At 47.4% G+C, this 11,580-nt stretch overlaps 1 protein-coding gene across 1 annotated transcript in view; it reads left to right on the top strand.

Moving 5' to 3' along the window:
* tns1a (tensin 1a) overlaps window positions 1-11,580 on the top strand; it is a 91,349-nt gene that overhangs the window by 1,178 nt on the left and 78,591 nt on the right. The window lies entirely within an intron of this gene.

Below are 11,580 nucleotides of genomic sequence, written 5' to 3'. Positions count from 1 at the left end.
GAACCTGTGGCGGGAGAAGATAAATCGAATGGATGCCATAAATACGTAGTTGTACGGAGACAATTGCAAGACTGCCTGGTAGCGGAATAGCCAATTCAAAAGGGACAGAATGGGAACCAAACTTCCATCATTAGGTTTTTGAAACACATTTTTTCACAGGAATGTAGAAAATGTTTGGTTGGGTTGTTTTAAAGGAAATTAGCAAAACCTAATGGCTAGCCTCACTCGGAGACAACAGCGTGTTATCCGTCAAAAGAGCACGCCTATGTCATTAATCCGAGCAACAGAAAAGGAAATTAATTAGCCTGCTCCTAAATTTCCACCACGTATATTTTTGAATCCTCATATCTGTTGTAAGATAAATTATAGCCACCATTCCTTCCTTGGAAGCAATTTACCTAACGTAACATCTTCTTTTCGACTGACACGTCACACATTCAATCTATGAGGCAGGGAAGATGGCTTGAATCATCATCTCGGTCTATCTTTGTCAAATGACATGTAATGGTTTGTTTACTATGACAATGCTTGAGTTTTTGCCAACCAGAATTATGTGTGACATTTTGTAGAAAATGTCTACAATCACCTTAATAGAAAACCTCATTCATTACATGTTTCACCAGACATATCGCATTTTTTTGCATTGTGTTGACAGTGAAGTCAAAAGTGTGATGCATCCGCCTCAGTGTCATCTGCAGGAGTGAAGTGATGTTGTTAACCGTGCGTGTCGGCTGCACGCTTTCACATTATAGCTTCCATCTTGGCTTTGCTGCACCGCCGCCTTTCATGCTGAGCTGGCAGAAAAATGGCTGCTGACTGCCGCTGGTTCTGTTTGTCTTTTAATGAGCTCCAATCCAAATTTTGCCATGCAGCCCAGGCAGAGGAGCAAAGTATTACACTGAAACAGATGTTAAGCAGACACCAACGGCAAGTTTCGCTGTAGCGTACCTGTATACCCTTTGACCTTAACTGAAAACAAGCATGGAGGCTGCTATAGCATTAAAACCGTTGGCATGTGAATTGTCTTATAATACCACTCATCATCACAACACAAAATTGCAATCTATATGATACATAGACCTCCATCCATCAATCAATTCTCAATACTGCTTATCCTGTTCAGTGTCGCGGGGTGCTGGAGCCTATCCCAGCTGACTTCTGGTGAAAGGCAGACTACTTCCTGAACTGGTTGCCAGTCAGTCGCAGGGCACATATAGACACGGACAACCATTCGCACTCACATTCATAAGAACACGGAGTTGGAACTGAACCCACGCTGCCTGCACCGAAGTCAGGCGAGTGTACCACTACACGATCAGTGAATCAGTAACTCCACGTACAGACATGTAGTCTAACGGGATCTCGTTTGTTGTGCGTTCCAGGTCTGAGACTCACAAAAATTAGTAGGGACGCATAAAGTACCGTCAATCTGTGTTTTAGGACGCAGAGCTATGGCTTAGTACTCCGTTGTGGTGCTAGACTATTTGGTCGCGTATGCGCCCTCATTTCTGAATGATGCGGCAAAAAAAGAGGGTGCGTACAGGTGCCCAGTCATTTGAGGAAGAAAAAAATAAATCCACATCTTGAAAGCACATATGAAAACCATCGTGGTCTCTAAACCAATCAGTGAAGGGCGGGGAGCCTCCGTCTGTTTGGATGTGTGCATGTCTGTGTGCGTGTGCGCGCGTGTGCCAGGAACTTCTGCACCACTAACATAACAAAATAATTCACCAACGTTGTTGTAAATGTTGGCGGTGGTCACACGTGGCCATGCGAGAACTGGGACAACCAGTTAACTTCCTCAGGAAAGATGTTTATTGGCTTGAATGGAGTCAGAGCTCCATGTAGTGGACAAACGGTACAAGGATATCATTCTGCGTGAATTCGACACTTAACAGCATTTAATGCTTCATGAGAAATTCAAACTTTATCTGTGTTTGATCGGCAAAACTCTGGCTGAATATTATTACTTCGTGAGAGGCTAAAATCAGCCAATTAAATCGGCCGACCGATTTGTTAGTCGGGCCCTACTTTCATTTGGCCAAAAGTGGCAAAGTTAGAGCAGAAGGGCGCAATTTGGCAAAATCAGTATAATGTTGATGTAGTTAAAGTTCTGAAGGTGGAATTGAGTAAAAAAATAATAATAATCTGACACCCTCCAAACACATACATTTGGGGAGTTTTATTACATTTGCATTAAACACAGCCCAAATAGTTCAAGAAAAGGTAGCAAGGTGGAAACAAATGGCCAGCATAGGGTGTTAAGCTTGTGTTTTGACATACTGTACTGTACTTCTCACTTTGGTGCCAGATGGCTAACACTGCTATTATACTATTAAGGGCCATGAAATGCTTACTTTTTCCTCTGGTGCCAGTTTACGGTGGCACAGGAGGCGAACCTGATGATGATGCTCCCTTTACAACCACTGCGTTTATGTTCCTGTGCGCTGCAATTAGTAGGTGCATCACGGTGATGATGAGTTGAACAAAAACGTGGTGTTCTGCAATACAACTATGATTGCCTTGTTTATATTGGAAGAGACAAACATTTCTGTGTGGGATCTCATGTTGACCTTGACATCAAACCCCGCACAATAACTGCCACCAGCCAAGACAGTGTAATAAAGCTAATGGAGCACGAGGCAGTGGAGAGAATGGGGGGAGGACACTGCGCGGCTGTTCATGCATGGCTCTGCCCTTATCGTCCCAAAATCTGGCTTGACTCTCACTGCAGCCTTGAAGTAGCATGTGCCACATTTACAGCATTTATCTTTAGGCAACCTTCAGGTTTTGTGCTTTAATGTATGGTTATGCTGAGGCTATCTTAGCATGTTGCAAATTAAAATTAACAGGAAAAAAAAAAAAAAAAACGTTTCTGCATTGATAGTGGGCGCTTCCAGAGTCAGCCATTGAGGTGCCACTTTGACTCCATTGTTCTGGTTTCCCCCAATCGAAGCTTAAAATCACCTTATCGCCCTCCTCAAGACAATTACTCCCTCTGTTAAATCACCAAGAACGGACATTTTTTGAAGTGCGACAATGCACCCCTGCTCTTCGGCACCCGCATTGACAGTTAACAGGATTAGGCATGGCTTACATAAGTGTCTCCCATGGCAACAGAGCAATGGCAGCAAAGAAAAGACAGTGAGGAGATTCGCACGTGCAAAACATCAGTGCCAGTTTTCCTGCATATCCACACAAACAGGAAGTCCTCTTTATCCTCTCCATGTTAAGCTATATACTGTACTGTACTGTACATTGTTTTTCACACAATGTGTTTCTTTCTCCCTGTGACAGTTGTGCGTAGATGCCTCAAGTTTGGCCCGTTTACATACACGAGGCCTTTAAAATGGTTCATGTCCCAAAATTCCCTCAGGAGAGACACATGCACACTTTCACCCTCTCGTGACTCCAGTCATTTTGACTGTACATTAGCAATACATTATAATAGTAACTGAATTGCTACTTCTCATACAAAATAGACACTCAAGGGGTCAAGTGAAGCATTACAGTTTAGATTTTGTATTACTGTAGTGCGTGTGTATGTGGTTTCGAATGTAGGCACACAACTACACCCTGTCCATATGCTGGCTGATTGACAGCTTGGTAAAACATTTTATTATGATTTCAGATCCAAGCAATGAATAATGAACATGACCTTCCATCATGTTGTTGTGCGGTAGCGCTAACCATTTTTCAGCTGTTAGCCTAATTTCCAAAAGACCTACAACCATGAAATATAGTAAAATATTATTCTGTGTTCCATTATTTTATGTTTGGCAGTCAGCTGCCTCGGTTCCTTCTCCTCTCCCATCTTTATCTCAAGGGCAGCGGATTGGCCAAGTCCCAGATACCAGTCCTTACTGAGCTTTACGCATCAACTGGATGGAGTCTCACTGTCACTTGTGCCTAAAAATGCAGCATTACTTTGAATCATAGTCCAAGGCTATGATTGTTGATGAATGCGTATAATTAGAAGAGGCAAGGTCGTCCGATTGATTCCTTGGCCCATTTAAGGAATGAGGGCTCTGCAGACTTCTGAGCACAACAGACAGAACAAGGTGATTAATTTGCTAATAGATGTGTAACGCTCACCGTTCTCTCAGAAACAATTAAAGCTGAAATGCATTGCTCTCTTGTTTCTGTCTCAATTGCTGGCGCCAACCTTTCCTGCATGATCATGCTTTAACCTTGAGACGTCTCCCCTGGCGCTGGTGTGTTTGTCGACCACAAGGGGGTCTTTAACCTACATAGGTAGCAACATTAGCGGAGCTAAAAGCATGCCACAAACTCACCTGGAGAACAGCCAAGTCAACAGCGGGATGCGGGCTGGCAGTCAATGTTCGGACGAGCGGGGAGAGAGTGTGCCTTTCGGCTCCGGCTCTTTTCAGGCTCACACATTCTCCTTCTGCTGTGACCAGGAGGACAATGACTTAGAGTGTAAGGCCTCTCAGGACATATTTCCATTTCACACATCCCAAACTGTCTGGTGACCTTGAAAATGACCTTGACAGTCATTTAGTCCTTGCATGTTTATGCTCACATCGCATTTATTTACAGGTAGGTAGCCAGTGCCATGGCCTCCTATTGGCAGCAAAAGCTGTGGCATCTGGAAGATTTAAAGGTGTGGAGTTAAGTTGGGGGTCGATTTTAATTTGGTCCAGCGCTGCAGCTGATTGTGGCGATAACTGTTGAGGCGCATAACGTTGCTGTTGTCTGGCTGATGCCGGTTGGAGCTTATCAGGAGCAGGTACATTGCTGATTACATGCAGCTTTCTGCAGCTGAACCAAGATCAGCCATTCTTGTCAGGCTCATTGAAGCAAGACAGTAAAGGTGACAAAAGGACAAATAGTGAATTATGATCATGGGGCCTTTGGGAGCATTAAAATCAGGTCGGAATACAAATCCATAATTTTGAAAATATGATCACTGATAATGTCATGGTTCATTTGGCTGACTTCTGTGTAGCCAGCATAGGTTCCATTTCCACTTAGCGATGGTGTGAATGAGACTGTGAATGGTTTTCTGCCCCTGCCCTCATTGAAGTCAGGTTCCAGGTCCCTGTTAACCAGAAGTCAAGTTTATTTGTATAGCCCTTAATCACAAAAGAGTCTCAAAGGGCTTCACAGGCCCATAGTTGGCAATGATTGAGAACATCCCCTTATCTAAACCCCCCAATCGGGCAAGGAAAAACTCTAAACCCCATTTGAGCAAAAAAGAAAGCTTGAGAAGGGAAACAGGATAAAAGGTACTGAAAATGGAGGGATGGGAAAAATTGGTTGAAAGTTGAAGAAAGTGCTTTTACCCTTTGCCGGGGAAAGGAACCATTTGCAAAGCTTCTGTATGTGCATGATCAAAATTGACCTTGCACTCCTCCCCATGAGGCTGTAACTGTAAACCTGCATAAGTAGAGTTTACTTATGAAAACTCAGATAATGTGTTACCTTAAAATTTCCAAGTAATGTCAACCATCCATTTAACTTATTATTAAGTAACTTATTAAGTACTTGTTAAGTAGACTCTGCTTATTACAGTACACTTACAGTACACTTATGAGTACAACTGTTCTTACCATCATTGCTACAACAGTAATTTGGAAGTTATTGTTATTTTTCCTCCAATGTTGTTGGCTCTAAAAAACATTAAGAAGTCAGATATAAAGTTCCATCAACAAATATGAAAAAAATGGGGACTTATTCATGGTATTTCCCACAATGTTGCATGGTCCTCCCTTGGGTCGCTGGAGTGAGGTAGGCGGGGAGGCCCGGCTGGATAAGTGAGTGTACCTTGGCAGCCAGCCCTGGATGTGTCACCACTCATGGTCCTCCACTTTAAGTGCATCTCCGTCCCCTCACATAATTTGGTCCCGCTAAAGACAAAGCTGTCACCTGGAGGTTTATCCTAGGAGAGATGAGCCATGGGCCACTCCGAGAAGGTCCCTCATTCTGACCCACACATCGCTTGTATGAAACAACATTGTCAGCTTGAGCCTGAGACACATGTGGATCACTCAGATCCAGCGATTCAGTTTCACTGAGTTAGTGATCAAAGCACATTGGGAGAATAGACAAAACCATTGATTGCAGGCCTCTGGGGTCACCTCTGTCTTTGTGGTGCTTTCACTTGGATTAGACAAATGAATACGTGATGAAGAAGGACATTTTTGACGCAAAAATGTGTCACCATTGTGGGAAGTTATTGCAGATGCAGGGGTGCAGGCTCAGTCGGAGCCGAGGGGGAGGATGCAGAGAGAGAAGGGCATCAAGAGAAGAGAAAAGGTTGGGATGAAATTTAAAAAGGAGCGAATGTGAGGATCAGCAAGAGAAAAGTGGAAGACGAATGAGTCAGCACATTAGTGAATGATGAGGTGTGTGATGGGACCTAATCTGGTGTCTGCTCCATACAGTACACACTCTGTGCCCTGAATGTGAATGGGATGCTGGCGCAGGAATAGAGTGGTGTGTGGGTGGGTAGCAAATGGTCTGGCTGTCACTCACAGCCTTGGCCAATCCATTGTGAGAGGAGAAGAGGATCACTGTTGTTTTTCCATCCATTTTCTGAGCCGCTTCTCCTCGCGGGCGTGCTGGAGCCTATCCCAGCTATCATTGGGCAGGAGGCGGGGTATAGCCTGAACTGGTTGCCAGCCAATCGCAGGGCACAAACAAACAAACAACCATTTGCACTCAAATTTACACTTACGGGCAATTTAGAGACTTCAATTAACCTACCATGCATGTTTTGGGGATGTGGGAGGAAACCGGAGTGCCCGGAGAAAACCCACGCAGGCACGGGGAGAACATGCAAACTCCACACAGGTGGGGCCGGGGATTGAACCCCGGTCCTCAGAACTGTGAGGCTGATGCTCTAACCAGTCTCCACCGTACCGCCCTGTTGTTGTCCCCCCCCCCCCCCCCCCATATAATTATTGATTTATTAAGATTGTTTTTATTCGTATTTCCTAATTTTATTTCGAAATAAACTTTTTTAGAGATGCAATCACATTTTGCAGTAGGTGTGGTTTACAACATCACAGGCTTGTGTCTGTTGTCTGGGGCTTTATGCGCCTGGCAGGGTCACCCATGGAAAACAGGTCCTAGGTGAGAGACCAGACAAAGCACAGCTCCAAAAACCCCAATGAAGATGACAAATTCAGGAAGACGTTTTCCCTTGCCCGGGCACGGGTCACCGGGGCCCCCCTCTGGAGCCCCGGCTGGAGGAGGGACTCGAAGGCGAGCACATGGTGGCTGGGCCTGCACCCATGGGGCCCGGCCGGACACAACCCGAAAGGGTAACATGGCTCACCACCTGTGGGAGGGGCCATAGGGGTGGGGTGCAGTGTGAGCTGGGCAGTGGCCGAAGGCAGGGACCTTGGCGATCCGATCCTTTGCTACAGAAGCTGGCTCTAGGGACGTGGAATGTCACCTCTCTGGCAGGGAAGGAGCCCGAGCTGGTGTGCGAGGTCGAGAGGTTCCGACTAGATATAGTTGGGCTCGCCTCCACACACAGCTTGGGCTCTTGTACCAGTCCTCTTGAGAGGGGTTGGACTCTCTTCCACTCTGGAGTTGCCCACGGTGAGAGTCGCCGATCAGGTGTGGGTATACTTATTGCCCACCGGCTTGGCGTCTGTACATTGGGGTTCACCCCGGTGGACGAGAGGGTAGCCTCCCTCCGCCTTCAGGTGGTCAATGACGGTGAGACCTGGATGGGCGTGATTGGGAATGGCCCCCCCGATCAGAACCCAAGCGGTTTTCTGTTATTGGACTTCTGTGCTCATCACGGATTGTCCATAACGAACACCATGTTTAAGCATAAGTGTGTCCACACGTGCACTTGGCACCAGGACACCCTAGGTCGCAGTCCGATGATCGACTTTGTGGTCGTGTCATCGGACTTGCGGCCGCATGTCTTGGACACTCGGGTGAAGAGAGGGGCGGAGCTGTCAACTGATCATCATCTGGTGGTGAGTTGGTGGGGGAAGATGCCCGTCCGACCTGGCAGGCCCAAACATATTGTGAGAGTCTGCTGGGAACGTCTGGCGGGATCCCCTGTTAGAAGAATCCCACCTCCCACAGAACTTTGCTCATGTTCCGGGGGAGGCAGGGGACATCAAGTTTGAGTGGACCATGTTCCGTGACTCCATTGCTGAGGCGGCCGACCGGAGCTGTGGCCAGAAGGTGGTCAGTGCCTGTCGTGGCAGCAATCCCCAAACCCATTGGTGGACACCAATGGTGAGGGATGCCGTCAAACTGAAGAGTGAGTCCTATTGGGCCTTTTTGGCGTGTGGGACTCCTGAGGCAGCTGATGGGTACCGGCTGACCAAGCGGAATGCAGCTTTGGTGGTCGCTGAAGCAAAAACACGGGCATGGGAGGTGTTCGGTGAGGCCATTGAAAAAGACCTCTGGACGGCTACAAGGAAATTCTGGCCCACGATCCGGCGTCTCAGGAGGGGGAAGCAGTGCACCATCAACACTGTGTATAGTGGGGATGGGGCACTGCTGACCTCGACTCGGGACATTGTGAGTCGGTGGGGAGAATACTTCGAAGACCTCCTCAATGCCACCGATGCGCCTTCCCATGAGGAAGCAGAGTCTGGGGTCTCTGAGGCGGGCTCTCCTATCTCTGGGGTTGAGGACACCGAGGTGGTTAAAAAGCTCCTCGGTGGCAAGGCCCCGGGGGTGGATGAGATTCGTCTGGAGTTCCTAAAGACTCTGGATGTTGTGGGGCTGTCCTGGTTGGCACACCTCTGCAACATTGCGTGGACATCGGGGACTCTGGATTGGCAGTCTGGGGTGGTGGGCCCCCCTTTTAAGAAGGGGGAGCGGAGGGCGTGTTCCAACTACAGGAGGATCACTCTCCTCAGCCTCCCTGGTAAGGTCTATTGAGGGGTGCTCGAGAGGAGGGTCCGTCGGGAAGTCGAATCTCAGATTCAGGGGGAGCATTGTGGTTTTTGTCCTGGCCGTGGAACAGTGCACCGGCTCGACACCCTCGGCAGTGTCCTCGAGGGTGCATGGGAGTTCGCCCAACCAGTCTACATGTGTTTTGTGGACTTGGAGAAGGCGTTCGACCGTGTCCCTTGGGGAGTCCTGGGGGGGGGGGGGGGGTGCTTCGAGAGTATGGGGTTCCGAACCACCTCATACGGGCTGTTTGGTCCCTGTACGACCGGTATCAGAGTTTGGTCCGCATTGCCGGCAGTAAGTCAGACTTGTTTCCGGTGAGAGTTGGACTCCGCCAAGGCCGCCCTTTGTCACCGATTCTGTTCATAACTTTTATGAACAGAATTCCTAGGTGTAGCCAAGGCGTAGAGGTGGCCCGGTTTGGTGGCCTCAGTATTGCATCTTTGCTTTTTGTAGATGATGTGTTTCTGTTGGCTTCATCAAGCCGTGATCTCCAGCTCTCACTGGAGCGGTTCACAGCTGAGTGTGAAGCGGCTGGGATGAGAATCAACACCTCCAAATCTGAGACCATGGTCCTCAGTCGGAAAAGGGTGGTCTGCCCTCTCCAGGTCGGGGATGAGATCCTGCCCCAAGTGGAGGTGTTCAAGTATCTTGGGGTCTTGTTCACAGTGCAGCGTCTGCAGTGATGCAGACTTTGTATCGGTCTGTTGTGGTAAAGAAGGAGCTAAGCCGAAAGGCGGAGCTCTCAATTTACCAGTCGATCTACATTCCTACCCTCACATATGGTCACGAGCTATGGGTCTTGACCGAAAGAACAAGATACCTGATACAGGCGGCCGTAATGAGTTTCCTCCGCAGAGTGTCCGGGCTCTCCCTTAGAGATAGGGTGAGAAGCTCGGTCATCCGGGAGGAGCTCAGAGTAGAGCCGCTGCTCCTCAACATTGAGAGGAGCCAGTTGAGGTGGCTGGGGCATCTGATTCGGATGCCATCCCGGACACCTCTATGGTGAGGTGTTCCGAGCACGTCCCACCGGCAGGAGACCCCGGGGATGACCCAGGACACGCTGGAGAGACTACGTCTTTCGGCTGGCCTGGGAACGCCTCGGGATCCCCCAGGAAGAGCTGGATGAAGTGGCTGGGGAGAAGGAAGTGTGGGCGTCCCTGCTAAAGCTACTGCCCCCGCGACCCGACCTCGGATAAGTGGTAGAAAATGGATGGGTGGATGGAAGAACATTCTGCATCACATCGAAGTCAAACCTTATTCAGTAATCTCATGAAGATTTGAAGTATAATCAAGGGGTTGAATCTGCACTAAAACCTTATGTTTTGTTTGATTTATTATTTTTGTATTTTTGGCAGCCTTCAGTTTTTGCACAGGCTTTCTATTCTCTTGGATGGGCAGTGTGACAGGCCGGTCAATTGAAGTCAGCAGTGATTATGCGAGTTGCTTACGCTTAATTAGAATGATCAGCTCATTGCCAAGTGAGCAGAGAATACCTTGTGATTTTGCCTCTGAAAATGTCCAGCAGTACTATGTGGGGCCATTTTCTTCTTTGTTACTTATAAATTGATGGTCGATCAAATAGGCTACTTAAGTATTCATCACCTTTATCACCCTTTGATTCAATGATGATAACTCACCACAAGGTCAAAATGTGGCATCTTGGCATTGCACTCACAGTAGCAACATGACAAGCAGCCGTCATCTTTGTTAAATTTTCTACTATGAAAAAACATGGAATGAACACTTCAATTGCCTCTAAAATGCTTTAATTATGCTCATGCTGGAATTGAAATGGGCCATTTCCACACAGTTTCCAAAAAATTAAAACAAAAGGCAACTGAGCTCAGAACAACAATACTGTCATTCCACTGCCATCATAATTTGCATGTATTCCACTTCTAGGATGAACCCTGGAATAGTCCAGATGATGGAGATGAAGAATTAAGAGGTCTTAAATTAAGCCGCAATTGATATATTATGTGCACTGGGAAAAAGTACTTCATTTGGAGCTTTCAATATGTACTTTTATTAGTATTGTGTATTTGATATCTGTTGAATAGCAGAATGTACGTTATCTTAAACCCACTTCCCGTTGCAAAAACATATTTTTATTGCCACATTGTTTCCATATGGGCTACCATTTTGCCCCCAGTGCCTAACGCATTTATCACCTCCCTGCAGGCTAGATGTGGTCCTCCATGCACTTTTGTATCTACCTTGCTCACTGCTTTGATGTGTTGTGATTGCGTTGGTGTGGTGGTGGCGCCGGCGGTGGTGCACTCGGTCGGGCTGGGAAAGGGGGGAGAGAAAAGCGTTCTGCAGTGAAAATGGGCTCCTACTGAAGCGTAGAGAGACTGCAGCACCAGTGAACGAGCCTGTACACCACCTGCAGTCCTCTGTGTGTGTGTGTGTGTGTGTGTGTGTGTGTGTGTGTGTGTGTGTGCGTGCGTGTGTGTGGGGGGGAATAATCAACCAAGACAAGACAAGATTTAGTATCGCTCTTCTTGCTCCTTCATTCCATTCAGCTCTATACTGCTCACACACCACAATCATCTCGCTGCAATCGGGGTCTATTTGTGTGTGCACATTGCGCATACTAGTGTGTGTATGTGTGTGTGTTCTCATTGGTACTCTCTGCTCCCCAAGCCCTCTCTCCCTTCCTGCATCTTTGTTTTGTTATTC

Source organism: Phycodurus eques, chromosome 1 (assembly GCF_024500275.1).
Source record: "Phycodurus eques isolate BA_2022a chromosome 1, UOR_Pequ_1.1, whole genome shotgun sequence".
NCBI classification, from domain to species: Eukaryota; Metazoa; Chordata; class Actinopteri; order Syngnathiformes; family Syngnathidae; genus Phycodurus; species Phycodurus eques.
Note: the sequence above shows the minus strand (reverse complement) of the source record. Positions and strands in the feature narration are given on the sequence as shown.